At 41.2% G+C, this 21,224-nt stretch overlaps 1 long non-coding RNA gene, 1 other non-coding gene and 1 pseudogene across 2 annotated transcripts; 2 read left to right on the top strand and 1 right to left on the bottom strand.

The window, feature by feature from the left end:
* Positions 1-933: 933 nt before the first annotated feature.
* On the bottom strand, positions 934-11,673 carry LOC145066831 (uncharacterized; annotated as a pseudogene).
* Positions 11,674-19,535: 7,862 nt separating this feature from the next.
* Positions 19,536-20,975, top strand: LOC145066559 (uncharacterized). Its single transcript, XR_013688783.1, has 2 exons — positions 19,536-19,706; positions 20,483-20,975. It is a non-coding gene; the product is annotated as an uncharacterized LOC145066559 (long non-coding RNA).
* Positions 19,754-19,859, top strand: LOC145071743 (small nucleolar RNA Z161/Z228). Its single transcript, XR_013690751.1, has one exon. It is a non-coding gene; the product is annotated as a small nucleolar RNA Z161/Z228 (small nucleolar RNA).
* Positions 20,976-21,224: the final 249 nt, after the last annotated feature.

The following is a 21,224-nucleotide window of genomic DNA, read 5'->3' as shown; positions in this document are numbered from 1 at the left end:
CCGGTTCTGTCGCGAAACTTCGACAGGTCATAACTTCTTCGTTATAACTCGGATTTCGGCATTCCTTATATCTCCAGAATCCTTGTTTCGACCACTAGAACTTTATGTAAAGATATCGGGCTTATCTCACACTTTAATTTTGACGCTTATTTTTATCCTTTATTAATTATATCTTTATAATTAAGTAATAAGCATACAAATACACACAATTCACATAATACTCAAATATTTCATCATTAGTACTTCAAAAGAATTAGAAAGGTTAACCTAGACTATTACATCAACAATAATGCCTCGCGTGGAAACGCGGCGTTACACGCACGAAGTGACTGTAGAACCCAATCAATAGCCAACTTCCTTGGGACAACGACACCCACACTACTAGAAAAACAACCTTTTACGACGCGCAATGTGTGTCGTAAAACGCTCTGACGACGCGCAAATGTGTGTCAAGGATGACCCTGTCATAACGAGAGACGACATGCTTTTGCACGTCGTCAATAGACGACGCGCATTTATGACACGCATTTACGACGCGCATTGACGACGTGCAATGCGTATCAAGGAAGCCCCTGTCATAAACGAAGACGACACGCATTTGCGTGTCGTAACCTTACGACGCACGTTTAGGACACGCATTGCGTATCATTAAAGCCCCTATCATAAATGAAGCCGACACGCATTTGCGTGTTATAAACTTCAGCAACCATTTACGATATACATTTACGACGCGTCTTTACGATACTCATTTACGCATAATACAAAAATATGGAAACAAATATATACAAAAACAATCAATTTCATCCATAAGATCATGTCAAAAAATTATAATACATTGGTATTATGGGGATCCGATTGTACATTGTTATTAAGAGGTTTTCCATAATTATATCACCTAATACTACATTGCTATTAAGGAACACCTTCTTGTTTCTACTTCTTATTGTTATGCTTCTGTTTCCACATGATACCTATTTTCCATGCAGTAGTACCCCCTTCACCAATAACATCTAAGCTTTCCTTATACACAATATCAAATATTAAGCATAAGGAAGTCGATTTGTTAAGTCCACACATCTTCCATGCAGTAGTACCCCCTTGACCATGATTTGGACCTAAGAACATGGGAATACAAAGATCGATACAAATAATATTTAATAACATTGTCCCAAATATAAAACAAGAACAGGAATTAATATTTGTTGAAGCTTACTCACTTTTGAGAGATACAAGTCCCTCCCCATAACTTGTGTAACACCAATTCAAAAGAGAGTTTCTCAGGGATTCCTGGTCTTCAATCAGTTTTTCAAGCTCCTGTTTTCGGCTCTCTCGAGTTTCTGAATTATATTCAAAATCACGAATCTGAACCACAATTTTAAGTCAACCTTAACAAAACTTACATGTTACCACAAATTAAGACAAAGGAAAAGGTTTTCGGTTACATGTTTTAATAACCCTAGCCCCTAGGTTTTGTATAAGTAGATTGGTTGTTCAACTTCAATCACAGTAACAAACAAGCTACTTAATTGATGAAAAACTCACTTGAAACCCTCTTTCGCGTGCCTTGGTTCTAAAATTGTCAGCATAACACACAAATAATGTCACAGTATAGATGGCATACTCATTGTCCTCTTGTAGGTTCTTGGAGGATCTAGGGGACCTAAAACAATTAGTTCAATCAAAGGGTAGAATTTCCGGATTAATATTATCTAACTAAATTATGAAAATTGTATGCAACAACAATAAAAATCAAAATAACATGGCTCCATTACCACATAAGTGGTCAGTGTCTCATAACTTGACAACCAATCCTTCTGTGAAAACTTGGGGACAACAACAATGAGAGTGACCAGATGTTCTGAAGTCACAAGATCATCTGGTGCGACTAAATTGGACAGATCACGAACTGCTAAGCTACAAAATTAAATGAACTAGGTCATGTCAAGTGGATTATAAGAAATACAATAGAAACCTCCTCACACTACTTTTAATTCATTGATAGGCATAAATAGATTTTTACCTTCCAGTCTGCTTTCTGTTAATTGCATTGAGTTGACTGTCACAGTGCAAGCCACAAAAGCATAAAAAAACTAACCAACATAAACCACATCATTTTCCAGGATTTTGAACATTGTTATAATATGCCTCTTATTTGGATTTATGCTGACAGTTCGATTGTTCCCACTTATTTAATCACTACGATTATTTGTTTTACATAACAATTCCAACTGTGTACTAATAGATACCCTCCTGTTCTATACACTAGTATACTACTTAACTCCCCATTTCCAATTAGTGTGTTTGTCGATTGATTTTCGATGAATTCTCATTGATTACCTTATATCATCACTTACACTTACACTTAAGAACATAATAAAATTGCTTCTATATTTGTTCCTCCTTAATTTCTGAAACCATAAGATTCGAATTACAAATATGAAGCATTACCTTTTGTGTCAACAGGCTTTTAACTCCCCCAGGAACTCCTCTCTTTCCTTCTTTGGATGGAAAAAGAGTCTCAACAACCTGCACGTATCACTGCAAGAAGCAAGTCTTCAGTAAGATCAAGTTCCATAAACAAAATTTCAAGGGTTAGTTTCTTTCCAAAAAAAACTTCAAGGGTTAGTTTTCTTTTCAAATTCTACTACCATGATCTGTTACAATTAACATTCTAGGATAATCATTCACCATCATCATCTTCATCAATGTCCCTGAATTACAGCTATCTGTATCTCAATCTGAGACCAATCATCCTTCAAGACCTGCAAGAAGCAGTTCAGTGACTCGATCCTCCATCTCCACCGCACAATATACAAACTATTCTAGCAGAAACACCAATATTTTAAACACAATATATGCTTCTGTTTCTTCTTATATAAGACATTTTACCCCTACTAAAATTGGAAGACCTTTTACCCCATCTAATAGAACAACCCCTCCAAGAACTTCAACTCCTTCTAGAACCCTAGACATTTCTTACACACTATACATATCATGTCCTGAATGGGTTTCGGTTGCCCCCTTCTGAATGTTCATTCCAGAACCCATTACACCACAAAATCAGAAAAAAAAATCTATATATTAATCACCATAATAGAAGAGGAACACAAGTAAGAATCATAATCAAAGAATATTACCTTATCACGGAAGGAATGGATCCATTGATCATCAGTTGACTTCCTAAAAGCACCAGTAGTGCCACCACATAAGCAATATTTCACCACACGAGACAGCTTCTCTGAGTATCACTCTTGACAACAACATTTTTCCCATTTATAACAGCTAAACAGATAACATCATCACTTGATTCAAATCATAATTAGGGCTATAAATCACATGTGAGATTGAACAAGATGTGAATAAAGTTAAATGATATGGTTTGTTAATAGTAAATAAAGTTAAATCCAATTATTCCAATAATAGCACTCGACATCAAAGCAAATTGAATTACTTGTTATTCCTTCACCTCCTAGTCTAGTCTTCATATCAAGTAATATACTAACGATTCCACCCCAATTCATTTCTGTCTTCATTGTTATTCCTTCACGTCCATCTCCAATGATAGAAACTCCTAAACAAATAAACAAATAACAACCAAGATTCAATAAAATATGGAATCATCTTTAGCAAGTAGAGAACATAATCAAAGAATTAAGAAACATGAAAACAAATGAAACGATAAATGTAAAAGTTAAAACAATCAATTAGCCTAACCTGTAAATTGTGGGGCCATTGTGCTAAGGGTAAACATGGAAAATGAAAAATAAGACAACATCATTAGTTTATATTGATCAAGATATGGCTCCACACTAGCATTTATCCGCTCAAATGCTGCCTAAAAGATAAACCAAAATCCAAAATCACATGATAAGCATATTACAACAATTATGGTGATGGTTAATAGAGGGGTTTAAAAATTAAAACTTACCTCATCAACATATTTGTAAAAGCTAACTTGAATCAAACCAAATTGCTTCGAAGGTGTATACTAAACGATTATGGATCGCAAACCCAACCCTACTTCCACGTTTCAAACACAAATAAAAGAAATTAAAAAAAAAGACTTATAGCACACTAGATGTACCTTCACCTATTGATTCTGCCAAGTGGGCAAAGAATGAAATAGGCCAACATGAGACTGAACAAGATGTGAATTCACATTTTGAGGTAACCCTTGATGGTGTAGAATATATGGATGCAGAGGTGCCACTGCCAGTTGTCCAGGTGAAAAGAAAGTTGGCATTCCATGCATTGACTAAGGAGAAACTTGAACAACATGTAGATTTCTATTCTGAAATACAATAGATTATCTTAAGCAAATGAATTTCTATATACATATAGATAAATAAAAGATACCGACATTTACCTGTGAAGAGACAACTTCTGCATCCCCATTTTGGACACCCCTAGAAGCGCCAACATGGTTGTTTCCTTCTCTACCCTCCAACTGGCTTCCATTGTTATGCATTCCCATACTTAAACCTGTTAAATGATTGTACCCCATGATTAAACCAGTCACTGCATTCCAGTGGTGATAAATTGTTGGACTGTCATCAGGGCCTAGGCCACACCCATACTAAATCACCATTCTTGTAGCTATCAGTTTTTAGTAGAATAGAATGTCGTACTGTCATCAGGGCTTGAGCCACACCCAAACCTGGAACCTTCCGTTTTAGCCTTTGTAATCTTCGTGCACCCAATTCCCTAAATCAAGACCACAACTCTTTACTCTTTACTCTTTACTAACAAACAAATACAAAAAAGTAAATGCGTACAAGAATTAAAAATAAATAAAATGCATACCTCCCAAGACAAAGGCTCTAACCATAAGTTATCAACCACATCATATTTTGGTAAAAGATCAGTTATAAGTCCACGGCCCGCAACCCAAATAACATGAGGAAACTTTTTTTATCTTGTCCACTAAAACAGAAAAATCCATATAAATAACATTCAAACTGACTAATATAACTAGCAAATAGCAATATACTTACATCAATGGAAGGGGTTATATACTCAATCCCATTGTTTATCTGACCATATGGCTCCATTAAGTCAACCACCTTATGCAAATCCTCCTTGGTTAATGTTAACCCGAGACGATTAACCACCATTTTGCCCATTGTCTTTGCGAGTTTTGTCTTCATTAACCATGTGGGAATACTACCACTAAAAGTCTGTGAAATAGTCAACACAAAGAGAAAAATTATACACATAAAATGATTAAATTTGGACTATTTTCTTACTGCAATCAAGCTAGTATAACTCATGAGTTCATATATGTCAAGGACTTTAGTCCTAAAGGCAGCGTCTTCCAAGGACATGGGAACAAGTTTTACTTCAACAGGACATAAGAAAGCCATTTTTTCAGCCACCTGAACACAAAAGGTAGTGAGGTATTAGAAGAAAAAAGAATGATGTCATTAAACATGAGTTTATTATACCTTCTGCCAATCAACAAAGGCAATGAGTTCAGGGTCCATGGTTTCTTTTGTAACTATTTGAAGTATTTTTTCCCTTTCAGTTTGTGTTGGTCTTTGAAGATTGAATATTTTGTCCATTCGACCAGGACATTGTAAAGCTTCATCAATTTATTTCAAGTTTCGTGTTGTAGCCATTAAAACAACCCCATCTTGTTTCTCAAACCTACATGATCAGAAGGGGAATTCTTGAATAGAATAAGAAATTATTTAAGTTCCACAAGAAGTTAGAGAGTTACCCATCAAGTTCCACAAGTAGCTGATTGATAAAAGCCTCATGATCCTGTTTCATAGTATGTATAAACTTGCTATGCACACCAGTAAACCGGTCAAAATCCTCCACAAATATGATCACATGTGCCTACAAATATATTCATATTGGTCTAAATATTCATAAAAGGCATAAAAGAAACAATGAACACAAAAAGTATTACCAAATCTTGGGCAGTTTGGAAGAGTTCTATAACATTGGATGCACTCTGCGCGACCCATAAACCAGCCTCCAATTATTAGGCCTTCACTTCAACAACTGGAACCATAGCCTCTGCAGCTATAGCCAAAGCCAATGCAGTCTTACCTGTTCCCCTCTCACCTACAATCAAAACTCCCTATAATTTAACCACATAACAACATTTTTTATTATAAACTAGTATATATAAAACAATTTACAGAAACAGAAAATAACATACATATTACATATTATGGGTCGGGCAGTTTGCAGCTCTTTCTTGATTTCAGGTCTAGAAACGTTGGTATTAGAGCTTTTAGGCACCCTGCAAGCACATAATCAATAATCGTAAGCACCAAAAACATACATATTTACATAGTACATATACTGATATACATACATACATAAAAACATTATAAAATATTTACCTGTCAGTGTCTTTCTACTTCATTTGCCGAATAAAATTCTCAACTAGGGTGATGCTTTCCCTCTCTATAAAACAAAGTTCCCTAACACCAATGCTCAAGGTCATGGCCTATCTCCTCAACATTTGATCCTCAATCTCATCTATTTCCTCTGAAGTCTCCATAAACTCCTTCTATTTGTAGCTAATAGTCTCATCCAACTCCGTCAACACCAGCTCCTTGGTCGTCTTTTCCCACCTCTTTCCAGAACCTATCTTTCTCTCTCTTGGACTTCATCATGGAATCAATAATGTCCCTTGACTTTCTATCCAATTCCATTTTTCCCCTCAAAACACTTAACTCTACATAAATTCAAGTTATAATCTCATCTTGCAATTCTTTTTTCTTCGATTTCACATCCTTTAATGTCGCTTCCACATTCTTCAAGTCCCCATTGCCTGACCTAACTTCATATATAATCCTAACTAGCCTAGAAACAGTCTCAAGTAACCTCCTTGTATAATCAGAAAACTCATGATCTTTCCAGTTGTTCATTCCTTGCTTACTTTTGTTTTTCCTCGTCTTCAACGCCTCACAAGTCACTAGGGTGGTAATTGCAGGTGCTTGGTGAAACCCTCGACTTGGACATAACCCAATTATGATCCAGAAAACCGTAAAAACAATTGACTTTGAAGAAGGTAGAAAATGAAAGGAGGTCTAGAGAAGATAGTTGAGAGAAAACAAGAGAAACCACGTACGTACTGTGTTGATAGAAAACGAGAGAAACGGAAGCTTGGAAGAAAATAAAACCCTAGAACATGCTAGAGAAAATGAAGGTGGTGATGGCTTAGGGTTTACAGAGAGACAGGAGGTAGATAATGAAGGGAGATCTAGAGGAGAGAGTATCGGAGAAGGAAGAGAGTATCGAAGAAGGAGAGTCGATTGCGAAGATGAAATATAGAAAGAAGGTAGAAAGAACGAGGCGGGTTTTCAAAATTTTGGGGATTTCGATTCCCCCTTGTCTACTAAATGCGTGTTTCATTAAAATTATAAAGCTAAAGGTACAGATGACGCGCGTTTAAGATAAAGCGCCCTCCATGTTTTTAATTTTTTTTTTCTTGAGACACTGATTTAAGGGCACGCAATAATGTGTGACGTCAATCATTAAAATTTTTGGAGAGATGACACTATTTTAAGGACACTATCTTTTGCGTAACATAAATTGGTGTGTGTCGTAAATTGCGTGTCATTAAAGGCATGTATTCTAGTAGTGCCAACATTCTCAGCCTATCAATGTGTGACTTCATTCTTAAGACATGAGTGCACAGAGGTCTTCCATCTTTGCTAGTAGGGCTTGAGTGACCTTGAATTTTTCAAGTCTTCGAGCTTGTGGGTTAAGGAGAATAAATGGAGGAGGTGGAGGTAGAGAAGTATGATTTCCATGAGATTTGGGAAGATCATAGTTGTCTAAACCAGACATCTACAATGGGAGATATTCAAGTTAGTTGATTTAAAGTCCTTAATATAACACCCAATATTAAATATTAAGGCTAGGACCCAACACAATATTTTATAACTCAGAAAAGGGATGTCATAATCCAAGCTATAAAATACTTAAAGGTAGGTGAATGACGATTCACCAATTTCCACCATGAAAAATGAAATAAATTATTAGGTTTTAATTGGTTTTGAAACTCCTAGATTCTTTGAGATTCATTGAACTTTTCAATGACATGTTTCAATCTCGAGTGTGCCCTTCAGTTTTTGTGATTGGGATGTTGAGGATCACAAAACAAGGTGTGAAGTAACCATGCAAATTACTTGGTACACTTAATGTTTACCCCTCAATCGATGTGCCGGTTAACCACACGCGCTCCATCGATACTATGATAAACATCCAGTTACCCTTTGCCTACCTTGTTAAGTCCAACTAGTGTGTCGGTTAACCACACACGCTCCGCTAACCGACTTAAGCAAATTGCAAAGTGTAATTTAATGGGTTAGCACCTTATTCACATTTTCCTAAAGTAACTAAGATTGAGAATTTATAAAAACATTTAGTTACTTTATATTCATCATACTTTTAATGAAGATTTAAAGTCCTTGTCTTACCCGTTCGGCTAACGACCATCCACCGATAAAGGAAGCGGTGAGTGAGAGTGGACACCCATTAAGCTGTCATTTTATAGGCAGTAACCTTATACCCCCCTTATAGACCGACTTCGTGAATGAGTCCTACTAACGGTAAAACGACTTGTTCTTATACATATATAATTATTATTAACTTATAATATTATAAAGTATAAGTGTTGAATTTTAACTTTTAAAATTCTAGGGGTTGGAACTAAAGTTTTTAAAAAGACTTTACATGTTCCAAAACTTGAGGGCAAGTTTTGTAACTTTCAAAACTTTTCATTTTTCATAACTTATGAGTTAAATGGTTTATTAAAATGAGTGACTTTTCATTTTATGTAACCTATGTGTTTCTTTAATGGGCTTTCAAAGTGTGACTTTTGGTAATCCATAACTTGAGGGCAAATTATGGATTCCATTAAAACACATAATGATCAAGAATTAAACTAACAGTCAAGTTACAAATAATTCTTATGATCTTCTAAACTCATAAGTTCATGAACATGCATATCAACAATTTCAAGAATCATAAAATTAACCATATAAAACTTGAAATTTTGATAATAGCTATTGAAAATGGATTAGCATAACCATTACACCATCTAAAACAAGTTTTATAAGACCGAAGCAGTTTCGGGTAATGTTTCTAGTCCATTTCCAGCAGCCAAAGTCGAAAAACTACACTTTGACAAGCCAACTCGCCGAGTGCATGAACTGACTCGTCGAGTTGGTTGAATATAGGCATGGACTCGTCGAGTCCCCCCACTGTCTAGACAACCAATTTTTCGAGTTTTTCAGCAAGTTTGCATCAAATATCAAGAAAACAAGCCTAGGCTCTGATACCACTATTGGATTTTGAGCATTTTAACACTCCTAATGTGTACATGCAACCCTAGAAGTCGTGGATCTATGTTTTACTATGATACATGCAAAATTGATTTTCTAAGGTTCTTAACCTATCTAGCATACCATAGGGAACTTTTAAACATAAATGCTAGAAGAAGAACATACCTTTTGTAGTTTGGATTCCTTAAGAACCTTGTGAGCCTAGCACCTCAAGTGTGATGCCTCAAATGTCTCACACAACACTACAACTCCTGGAATAGACTTGAGAGAAGTTCACTTAACCTCAAAATCAGCTAGCCCTCTATCTTTTACAAGTAGTGCCAATTTTGCTAGACTATGGGTCTTTGTATAGTTGTCGCCCAAGTAGGGTTACACCATGTAAACCCTAATTGTCGTGGATTTTCATATTCCATGATCCATGGGTTTGTAACCTCCATGGATTATCCATGGAGCACCTTATGGGTTTTAGCCCAATCCATACAAACCATGGATCATTAGCCCACTATATAAGAATAGATTATTTACACAATAAACCGCATATATTTAATTAGTCTCTTTTTGATCACTTAATTAATTTCAAATCAAATCTTTGATCGATACTAATTAAATAATATTATTAATATATTAGAACTTATAATATATTAATAATCCTTAAGTGTCCTTTCTCTCATTTAGTATATCCAAGTGTTGCAATGTCATGCAACCCAAATGGACCATGCCAACCGGGTCAAGTACACCCCATAAATAGTTATCAACTTAGACACCTAATCCAACATCATTTGTATTTAAGTCTCTCTAAGCCATTTCTAGGGTTCATTTCCAGCCTCTACCCCCCCCCCCCTTATACCTTAGAGAAACCCTAGCCCATTCTATTGGAGATTTATGGTCTTTTGGGAGCATTTGATAACTTGACGAAGACGACAAGAGGAAAAGAATGTGATTTATTGTTGGATCTTGCAAGGAAGCTATAACGACCCAATTTTCACATCCAAAAATTTCGTTTTTAAAACATTACTTTAGAAAACATTAATAATTAAAAACATTGTTTGATCAAACCACATCACAACGTAAGCCATGACTAAAAGCCAAATCATACAACCAATCAAAATATCAGAGTTTCAATCCCAGGGTAAACTCATAAATGCGGAATCAAGGAGTGTGTGTGATGAGCCGCTACCGCGCCTGCTCCTTCCCCTTGGCTGAAGAGGTACCTGAAACAACAACTGAGAAACGTAAGCACAAAGCTTAGTGAGTTCCCCCACTATACCACATACCATAATAATCACATAACATACATCTATTGTCAGGCATATCTGGGTGCCCGACCTACCCCTTCGGTCCTCTCGACCGAATATTACCTAGCATACCTAGGTGCTGGCCTCCCCTTCGGTCCTCTCGACCGGATACTGCTTAGCATATCTGGGTGCTGGCCTCCCCTTCGGTCCTCTCGACCGGGTACCGGAGACTACTTCTCCCCTCTACTACTACCACATAATACGTACCACAGTATAAGAATCTATATGGCATGGCTGGGTATAACTACCCCTTCGGCCCTATCGACCGGATATCTTGGGGACTATCTCCCCTACTACCACTAACACATAGCATCACATCATACTAACACTTAAGCATGGAACAGGTAGTAGTAACCCTAGATGATTATCACGGAGACAATCATCCACATACAATTCCTACTGGTGGGCCGGCATTGTGGCCGTAGAACCACCGCTACTGGAAGGTAACTCACCTCGAAGTAGCTGGTGATCTGGTCGAGAACTGACTGCCTACTGCTGCTCCGGAAATCCTCCGGTTGCAATTCCCACAACAAGCTCAATCAATCACTGCTAACTGTCCATTGGGTAAAATGACCATTTTACCCCTGATCATGTCATAAGTCAAAGCCAGAGTCAACTTTCAGTTGACCCGACTCGCCGAGTTGGCTCTCCAACTCGCCAAGTCCCTATCCAATCGAATGTCCTGTATCCCGTCCTTACTCGTCGGGTTAGGCGTTGACCCGACGAGTTCTTTTTCTAAACTGAGGTTCAAGTCCTTCATCCTACTCGCCGTGTTGTATGAACAACTCGCCGAGTTCATCTTCATCCGATGAACACTTATGCTGCGACTCGCTGAGTTGTATGAACAACTCGCCGAGTCTGTTCTTGATCTAAGGAGATTGCCTTGAACTCGCCGAGTCAGGGCATGGACTCGCCGAGTTCCTCCATGGATGAGTTTGGCTTCCAACTCACTACACACACTCGACACAACGAAAAAGGGACAACTCGGAGACTCGCGAGCAAACTCGCCGAGTCGTCGCCATGCAATCACTATATACACGATTTTTCTCGATTCCAGTCCAATCCATTCACATATCTGGGTTCCTAGAGCATGAATGACACGTAAAGTTTCCAACTTTACGTGTAGATACTCACCAATGAGGGATTTAGGGCTCAAAATGCCTCAAAAGGGTAGATCTAGGGTGAACAAGCAACATGGGTCCATAAAGGTAACGGATCTGAGCTCCTGGAGCTCAATCTTGCCTAGATCTAAAGGCCAATCAACTTATTACGACTTATATTGCACATACAAGTTTGGGGAAGGGCTCAAGAAAGACTTAATGGAGCAATAAGCATAAAAACAGAGGGAAAATGGTTTATACCTCAAGGAAATCACTGAGAGAATGCTAAGATGCTTGGCTTCCTTCCCTTCCTATTGATCTACTCCACTTCCTTCTCAAATCCTTCAAGAACACACAAAATGCTTCAAACTCTCAAGGAAACAAGCTTTGGAACGAGGGTTGGGAGCTCTGAGGTGAATGGGGGCTGGCTTGGGGCGGACATGAGGTTTAAATAGGGTGCAAACCCCTAAAACTTAGGGTTTCATCCAACAGCGGTGACTCGCCGAGTACAGGATATGGACTCGCCGAGTCGCTAACTTAAACATGTCCCGGGTCCCGTATCTACTCGGCGAGTCGGACCTATGACTCGTCGAGTCCAAGGCTAAAAAAAAGAGAATACTCAAATAAGATTTACGTACCAGGAACCAGGTGCTACAAATCTCCCCCACTTATTTTAGACTTCGTCCTCGAAGTTTGCTGCTCGATCCTGAAACAGCTCGGGGTAATGCTCCATCATCTCGTCCACCGGCTCCCAAGTCCATTCCGAACCCTTGCGGTGCTACCATTGTACCTTCACTAGCTCCACCTTCTTGTTCCTCAAATCCTTCGACTTCCTGTCGAGGATTGCGACTGGGCGCTCAATGTAATTCAGGCTGTCATCAACCTGTATATCCTCTAACGGCACTACCGCTGAATCGTCCACTAGGCACTTCCGCAGCTGAGAAACATGGAAAGTGTTGTGGATATGGCTGAGCTCGGCTGGCAGATCCAACCTATACGCCACCTTGCCCACCCGGGCTACAACCCTGAACGGTCCGATGAATCTCGGGCCCAACTTGCCCCGCTTCCTGAATCGAATGACGTCTTTCCAAGGCGACACCTTCAGGAGAACCATATCCCCGACTTGGAACTCCAAATCGGATCGACGCTTGTCGGCGTAACTCTTCTGTCGACTCTGAGCAGTCTGAAGCCTGCTCCGAACCTGTTGGATCCTCTCGGTCGTCTTGAGCACCACTTCGTTGCTCCCCATGACTCTCTAGCCAACCTCTCCCCAGCATATCGGGGTCCTGCAAATCCGCCCGTACAACATCTCGAAAGGAGGGCGGTCGATACTCGCGTGGTGGTTGTTGTTGTAGGAGAACTCGGCCAAGGGGAGATAGGTATCCCAGCTACTACCGAAGTCTAACACGCACGCCCGCAACATATCCTCTAAGGTCTGGATGGTCCGCTCGCTCCGACCATCCGTCTGCGGGTGAAAGGCGGTGCTAAAATGCAAACGAGTGCCCAACTCGTCATGAAATCTCTTCCAAAATCTAGAAGTAAAACGCACATCCCTATCCGAGATAACCGATATTGGCACCCCGTGGCGCGCCACGATCTCCCTAATATAGATGTCGGCCAATTTCTCGGCCGATATGCTCTCCTGAATCGGGATAAAGTGAGCACTCTTGGTCAATCGATCCACGATGACCCAGATCGAATCCACTCCACGCGCGGTCCTGGGAAGCTTCGTGATAAAATCCATCGTGATATCTTCCCATTTACACAGTGGAATATCCAACGGCTGCATCTTGCCATGCGGTCTCTGATGTTCGGCCTTGACCTTCCTGCAGGTCAAGCACCGCTCAACGTACCATGCCACATCTCGCTTCATGCAGGGCCACCAATAATCTAGACGAAGATCCCTATACATCTTCGTCGCCCCGAGATGAATAGAGAATCGGGAATTGTGCGCCTCCTCCATCAAAATCTGGCGCACGCCTCCGTGATACGGCACCCATACCCTACGGTGTAGTGTCAATAGTCCTCGACTATCATAATCGAAGGAGGAAACCTGACCCACCACACGCTCGCTCTTCCGATGTTCCTCCTTGATAGCCTCCTGTTGAGCCTCCCGAATCTGTTCCAACAGGGGAGTCACTACGGTCATCCTCATGCACGTATCCCTGATCGGCGCCGCCTTGCGGCTAAGCGCATCGGCCACCACGTTGGCCTTCCCCGGGTGGTAAAGGATCTCACAATCATAATCCTTCACCACGTCCAACCACCGACGCTGCCTCATGTTCAAATTCGGCTGATCCATGAGGTACCTCAAACTCTTGTGGTCCATGTAGATGGTACATCGAACCCCGTAGAGGTAATGCCGCCAAATCTTGAGGGCAAAAACCACCGCCCCCATCTCCAAATCATGAGTCGGGTAGTTCGCCTCGTGAGGCTTGAGCTGCCTCGAAGCGTAGGCAATGACATGCCCCCTTTGCATCAGTACCGCGCCCAACCCTGAAATGGACGCATCACAATAAACCACAAAATCCTCTACGCCCTCTGGCAGGGCTAAGATCGGCGCCTCGCATAGTCTCTATCTCAGTGTCTCAAATGCAGCCTGCTGCTCGGGTCCCCACCGAAAGACCACGACTTTCTTCGTCAGCCGCGTCAGGGGTACGACTATCTTGGAGAAATCCTGAATAAATCTCCGATAGTAGCCTGCTAATCCTAGGAAACTCCGAATCTCAGATGGAGACTTCGGAACCTCCCATCTTATCACGACCTCGACCTTGGACGGATCGACCAGAATCCCGTTCTGGTTGACAAGGTGTCCGAGAAATTGCGCCTCGCGCAACCAAAACTCGCACTTGGAGAACTTGGCATACAAGATCTCCCTCCTCAGGGTCTCCAACACCTCTCTCAGATGCTCCTCATGCTCCTCCTGAGTCTTGGAATAAACCAAGATGTCATCGATAAAGACTATCACAGACCGATCCAGCATCGGTCTGCATACGCGGTTCATGAGGTCCATGAACGCGGCATGAGCATTGGTGAGCCCAAACGGCATCACCACAAACTCATAGTGGCCATAGCGCGTCCGAAACGCGGTCTTCTGCGTATCCTCCTCCCTGACCCTCATCTGATGGTATCCCGAACGCAAATCGATCTTGGAAAACCAAGACGCTCCCTGAAGCTGGTCAAATAGATCATCAATCCTCGGGAGTGGGTAATGGTTCTTCACCGTTACCTTATTCAGCTCCCGATAGTCTATGCACATCCGGTGCGACCCATCATTCTTCTTCACAAACAAGATTGGGGCTCCCCAGGGTGAACTACTCGGACGAATAAATCCCTTGTCTAGCAGCTCCTGCAGCTGCGTAGACAACTCCTGCATCTCGGGAGGAGCCAACCGATACGGTGCCTTGGCTATCGGAGCCGCACCAGGAACGAGGTCAATCCTGAACTCCACCTGTCGCTCCGGAGGTATCCCAGCAAGCTCCTCTGGGAAAACATTTGCAAAATCTCGCACCACCGAAACCTCGCTCACTGTCGCCTTACCCGCCTCCCGGGTATCCATCACGTACGCGACATATCCTGCGCATCCCTGCTGAAGGTAGCGTCTCGCCCTCGCTGCTGAACATACTGCGGGTCCACACTGCGGCCTCTCGCCATGAATCACTAGCTCTCCCCCGCTTGGGGTCCTGACCCGCACTAGCTGCTGCGCGTAATCTATCACCGCCCCATTAGGGCTCAACCAATCCATGCCTATAATCACCTTGTTCCCACACAGCGGAATGGGAACCAGGTCTACTAAGTAGCGCTCCTCAAACAGACGCAATACGCAATCCCGAAACACCATCGATGCTCGCACCGATCGATCATCAACAATCTCTACCTCCAAAGGGCAATCTAACATGCCCGAAGACTCAGGAAACTTCTTGCTAAGCGCAAGGGACACAAATGATCGGGATGCACCCGAGTCGAATAACACCTAAACTGGGATACCGTTCACATTGAACGATCCTAAAACATATATATATATATATATATATATATATATATATATATATATATATATATATATATATATATACCAAGCACATATCAATATCATAACATTATAAAATAAAAATAGAGGGAAAGAATCATACCCGTCACCACATCGGGTGCGGCGCGTGCCTCCTCGGTAGTCAACTGAAATGCTCGGCTCCTCACCACCGGAGCCTCTGCCTTGCCCTGTCGGCCATCCGTGATCCGCAGGGTCGCTGGAGCTGGCGCCTTCACCGACGCTGAAACTGTCAACTGGGGGCAATTGGCCTTCTTGTGGCCCCTCTGGTTGCAGTAGAAACACAACAACTCCGATGTCTGAATAACTGTTGCCGGAGCAGTGCAATCCCTGCTAAAGTGCCCAGACTTGCCGCACTTGTAGCAGCCTAATGATCCCAACTTGCACGTCCCCTCGTGCGTCTTGCCGCATTTCCTGCAGCGTCCCCGCCCCTGTTGGCCTTTCAGCCCCACATCTGATCCCTTGGGCTTCTTCCCCGAAGCCCCTCCTGACTGACCATCTTCTGCCTTCTGTTTCTGGATGTGCTCCAAATCTATCTCCCTCTCCCTTGCCCTGGAAATCATGGAGTCCAAGGTAGGGCAAGCTGAAAAGCTAACATGCTCCCGGATGTCAGCTCGTAGCATATCATGATAACGGGTCCTCCTCATATCCTCGTCACCAGCATATTGGGGCACCAACAAAGCCCTCTCCCGGAACTTGGCGGTGATCTCCGCCACAGTCTCAGTCGTCTGCCTCATGTCTAAAAACTCCCGGGCCAGCTGCTGAAGCTCGACAGGCGGCGCAAACTCTGCCCTGAATCTGGTCACAAAATCTGACCAAGTCATGGCCTCGATCGCTGAGGCTCCCAACGAGTCACCCACTGACTCCCACCAGTCCCGAGCTCGGTCTCGCAAACACCCTGCTGCGTACCTCACCTTCGACCCCTCGGGGCAGAAGCTAGTCAACTGTGCAGACTCGATGTCTGCAATCCATCGTCTGGCGGCAATGGGGTCTTTCACCCCGTGGAAATCTGGCGCACCACTGCCCCTGAAGTCCTTAAAGGACAGTGTGCGAGATCCCGACTGGCCAGATGCCATGTCGCTCCTGAACGCCCTGAGGCGATCCTCCATCAACTCGATGATCCCTTCCTTGATCGACCTGGAGATAATGGGAGTCGACTCAAGGATACCCCTGGTGATCTCTGACGCGATGAACTCGCGTAGTCCCTCATCTACTTGCTCGGAACCTGATCCCGAACCTGACCCCTCTCCTGAACCGCCATCTATCGGCTTCGATCGAAGTACCACCATTCTGCAATACATCACAACAATCATTAGTGATACTGATACTTCCTGAGGGATCACAACTACTTACAAGTTCCCTGGTCTTATCTTGGCCTTCCTTGGTTCGGGTACGGATCCTCTGCTTTCAGTAGTACGGGCCCATACTACCTTCCACATCTATCTGTACCTTCTTCAAGGAATGCCTCGACTCCACCAAATCCCCTTCACTACCGCTGATCACTGCTATACTCATCCTAGGCTTGCCCTAGGGAAATCTCTGGTTCTACTCTATCCAGTCCTCAGCTGCTGCAGGCCTCCTTGTAATGCCAATAAGCCATTACCCGAATACCATCACATGTGACGAGGCTCAGATAATCCTTCGAGTACCCGACTCGTCCCTACAACGGTTGGACTCAAACAAGAGCTGCGCAGTAGGATCGAATCCGACACTTTAAGATTATTCAACCCTGATCACATGTGACGTGACGTATTCGCCTAATGGCTAACTCCCATTATTCAGAATCCCACATAGCAGGAAGCAAGCAACATTCAGACAAGGGTAACAATCTCAATCAACTCTATCTGCTTACAGGAACTGTACTAGCATAAAGTGCTAAGCTCATACTATCAGGCATAACCTAATCAGGCTATCTTACTTGCTGTCTACTCAATAACTAGCATGCAATTCTCATACAACTGAAACATATAAAGCAGGCACATAAGGCATCACTCCTAGATCCTTAGTCCTATTCTAGCATGCTGTTCTACAAAACCTGATAAACATAACATAAACTTGTATGGGTACTTTGGGGAATACTTACTTGACCTCGGCCGGTCGCGCACATCACACACTTCGTTCTTTCTCGAAACTCTTTTCTCAATTTTTTTAGAAAACATTTTCTTTTAGAAAATCTTTTAATCCCTTGATTTGAGTTCAGACACTCCCGAAGGTGTGTCCGAATCCCTCAAACCAGGGCTCTGATACCAACTTGTAACGACCCAATTTTCACGTCTAAAAATTTCGTTTTTAAAACATTACTTTAGAAAACATTAATAATTAAAAACATTGTTTGATCAAACCACATCACAACGTAAACCATGACTAAAAGCCAAATCATACAACCAATCAAAATATCAAAGTTTCAATCCCAGGGTAAACTCATAAATGCGGAATCAAGGAGTGTGTGTGTGATGAGCCGCTACCGCGCCTGCTCCTTCCCCTTGGCTGAAGAGGTACCTGAAACAAAAACTGAGAAACGTAAGCACAAAGCTTAGTGAGTTCCCCCACTATACCACATACCATAATAATCACATAACATACATCTATTGTCAGGCATATCTGGGTGCCCGACCTACCCCTTCGGTCCTCTCGACCGAATATTACCTAGCATACCTAGGTGCTGGCCTCCCTTTCGGTCCTCTCGACCGGATACTGCTTAGCATATCTGGGTGCTGGCCTCCCCTTCGGTCCTCTCGACCGGGTACCGGAGACTACTTCTCCCCTCTACTACTACCACATAATACGTACCACAGTATAAGAATCTATATGGCATGGCTGGGTATAACTACCCCTTCGGCCCTATCAACCGGATATCTTGGGGACTATCTCCCCTACTACCACTAACACATAGCATCACATCATACTAACACTTAAGCATGGAACAGGTAGTAGTAACCCTAGATGATTATCACAGAGACAATCATCCACATACAATTCCTCCTGGTGGGCCGACATTGTGGCCGTAGACCCACTGCTACTGGAAGGTAACTCACCTCGAAGTAGCTGGTAATCTGGTCGAGAACTGACTGCCTACTGCTGCTCCGGAAATCCTCCGGCTGCAATTCCCACAACAAGCTCAATCAATCACTGCTAACTGTCCATTGGGTAAAATGACCATTTTACCCCTGATCATGTCATAAGTCAAAGCCAGAGTAAACTTTCAGTTGACCCGACTCGCCGAGTTGGCTCTCCAACTCGCCGAGTCCCTATCCAATCGAATGTCCTGTATCCCGTCCCTACTCGTCGGGTTAAAAAACATATAAAATACAAAATAGAATGGTAACCACTAATGGTCGTGAGGGTAAAACGAACATTTTTCATCGGTCAACGCATTTAGTCAGATGTACAATAAAACAACATGATTTCTTACTCAGTCAAAATTTCTTACTCAGACAGACCTTTCCCAGTCAGCACTTTTCAATCAGCAACTATCAAACGAGGCCTAATTCGATCTCACAAAAACAACTTTATGCCCCTATATAAAACAAGAAAAAATGTTTAGGACTGATTCAATCAATTCCCAAAACATTATAAGGCTAAAATGCTATTTCCCCTTTTAAAACCACATGTTCCATTGAACGGTTTTTTTTTTTTTTTTTTTTAACTATTGTTATTTTAGAGTATTAAACCATATTAGATCCCATTTTGAAACAATCCAAGTTCAAACAAATCTAAAATTGTACGTGTCTATTTCAAAGATGATCGTTAAAATTTATGATAAACGGGCCAAAATGGTCAATAGTTGGGCCTTGCGAGTCATAACTCATAACTGCCTAGGGTTTTTAACCTAACATCAACATTCAACAATCTCGTCGTTATTTATACGCCGCGCCTGAAACCAATCCTGTCTGCATTACTGAAACGAAGCTCGTCTCTTCTAAACGCCGATTCTAGGGTTTACGGCTATCAGGTATGTTATGGTTAATCTCATTTTACGCTCTAAGTTTACGAATTGTCAATCCAAATGAAGATTTTGGATTTAATCTCACGACGGTCGTCTGAGAATCACGCCTTTTCGTAGGGTTTGATTAATTGATGTAGTGATCCAATAGTTCTGATGGTTTACAATCACTTTTACTTCAATTTTATCTTATTCGTACGTAGAAGTTACTTTGGGTTGGAAGTTTTGCGAGCATAGTGATGATTGTTTTATGTGTTCCGACTAATTCATGAATGGAATATCAAACCTCCTACTCATTCTGAATGCTCGCCGTTATATCTTTATGTTTCTTCTTATATTCAACAAACCCTGTTTTTTCCAATAACGATTACTGGGTATTTGTGCTGATGATATCAAAGCTTTGACGTATCTGTTTCCAATGCAATATAGGCTTTGGATTTTCAATTCCATTTTACAACAATAGACTAATTTAATGTCATATTCATTTTTGGTTCATATGATCGACAAAACGTCTTTAGTAAAAAAAGGGTAGCAAATTTGACTCATTGGCTTGGAGTTTTCTTCAATTGCCTGTTGGGATGAATGCTTCCCCAATATCAACTTTCTCGTTCTGTGATAAATCACGTAGTTTTTTATTAAAAAAACTATGGAAATCATAGGGGATGTATATTTTTACCATCTCTATAGTTGATTAATCATGTTTCATTCTCCTTTCTTTCCTTTTACCTTTTTCTACTCTTGAAATAAAATCCTGAGAAAATCTGTTTGTTGTTTTGCTTTTGTAGAATAATGTAAGGAATGCCCAATGATGGAAAATCATATACTTGAATAGGTATTTTTGTATATCTTTTCGTCCATTGTTGTTCTTTGCCACGAATTTTAAATTTTTTTCTTCACAAGCACACAAATCACATAAAAATGTTTTTATCGTGGTAAAGTTAATGACTCTGGATGAATAGTTAATACCAATTGTAAATCCTTGCATGATCAATAGCTATGAGATCTGAGGGCTCCTTTATCCTTTTAGCATTTTGTTAATGTTTTGATTGATGAATGACTTTAAATATTTTTCTTCTTAGGTTAATATATTTTTAAGAAATAAAGCACATTCGAAGGCTTGACAAAGTCTATATAATCGAAGCTTGTTGAGCTCAAAAGTTGTGCAAGATGTTATGTTGTCAAATTTTATAAAGTTCATTGGCTATTAATGTTTGCAGGATGATACCAAAATTTGACGAAAATTTCTTAGGTTAAAGTAATCTACAGTTTTTTTTTCAATATCTATTTTCTAAAATACTTTCTTGTTATATTTCATATGGCATATTATGGGATGTTGTTATGCTATATGGATGATTAAGTTCATCGTCGTTGATGTTTTTTTTATTGACAGGGTCGATGCGATTATTTTTATGATGTCACACCTATATACGCAATTATCTTATGAAAGCCTTTTTAAACAATTTAAACCTGCCTGCATAATTTGTAAGAGTTGCATAAATTGGTAAAAGTGTGAAATTTTGTTGCATG

This window comes from Lactuca serriola, chromosome 8, assembly GCF_051521515.1.
Source record: "Lactuca serriola cultivar US96UC23 chromosome 8, Lser_US96UC23_V15, whole genome shotgun sequence".
Classification (NCBI taxonomy): Eukaryota; Viridiplantae; Streptophyta; class Magnoliopsida; order Asterales; family Asteraceae; genus Lactuca; species Lactuca serriola.
This window is presented reverse-complemented; position numbering and strand designations above follow the sequence as displayed.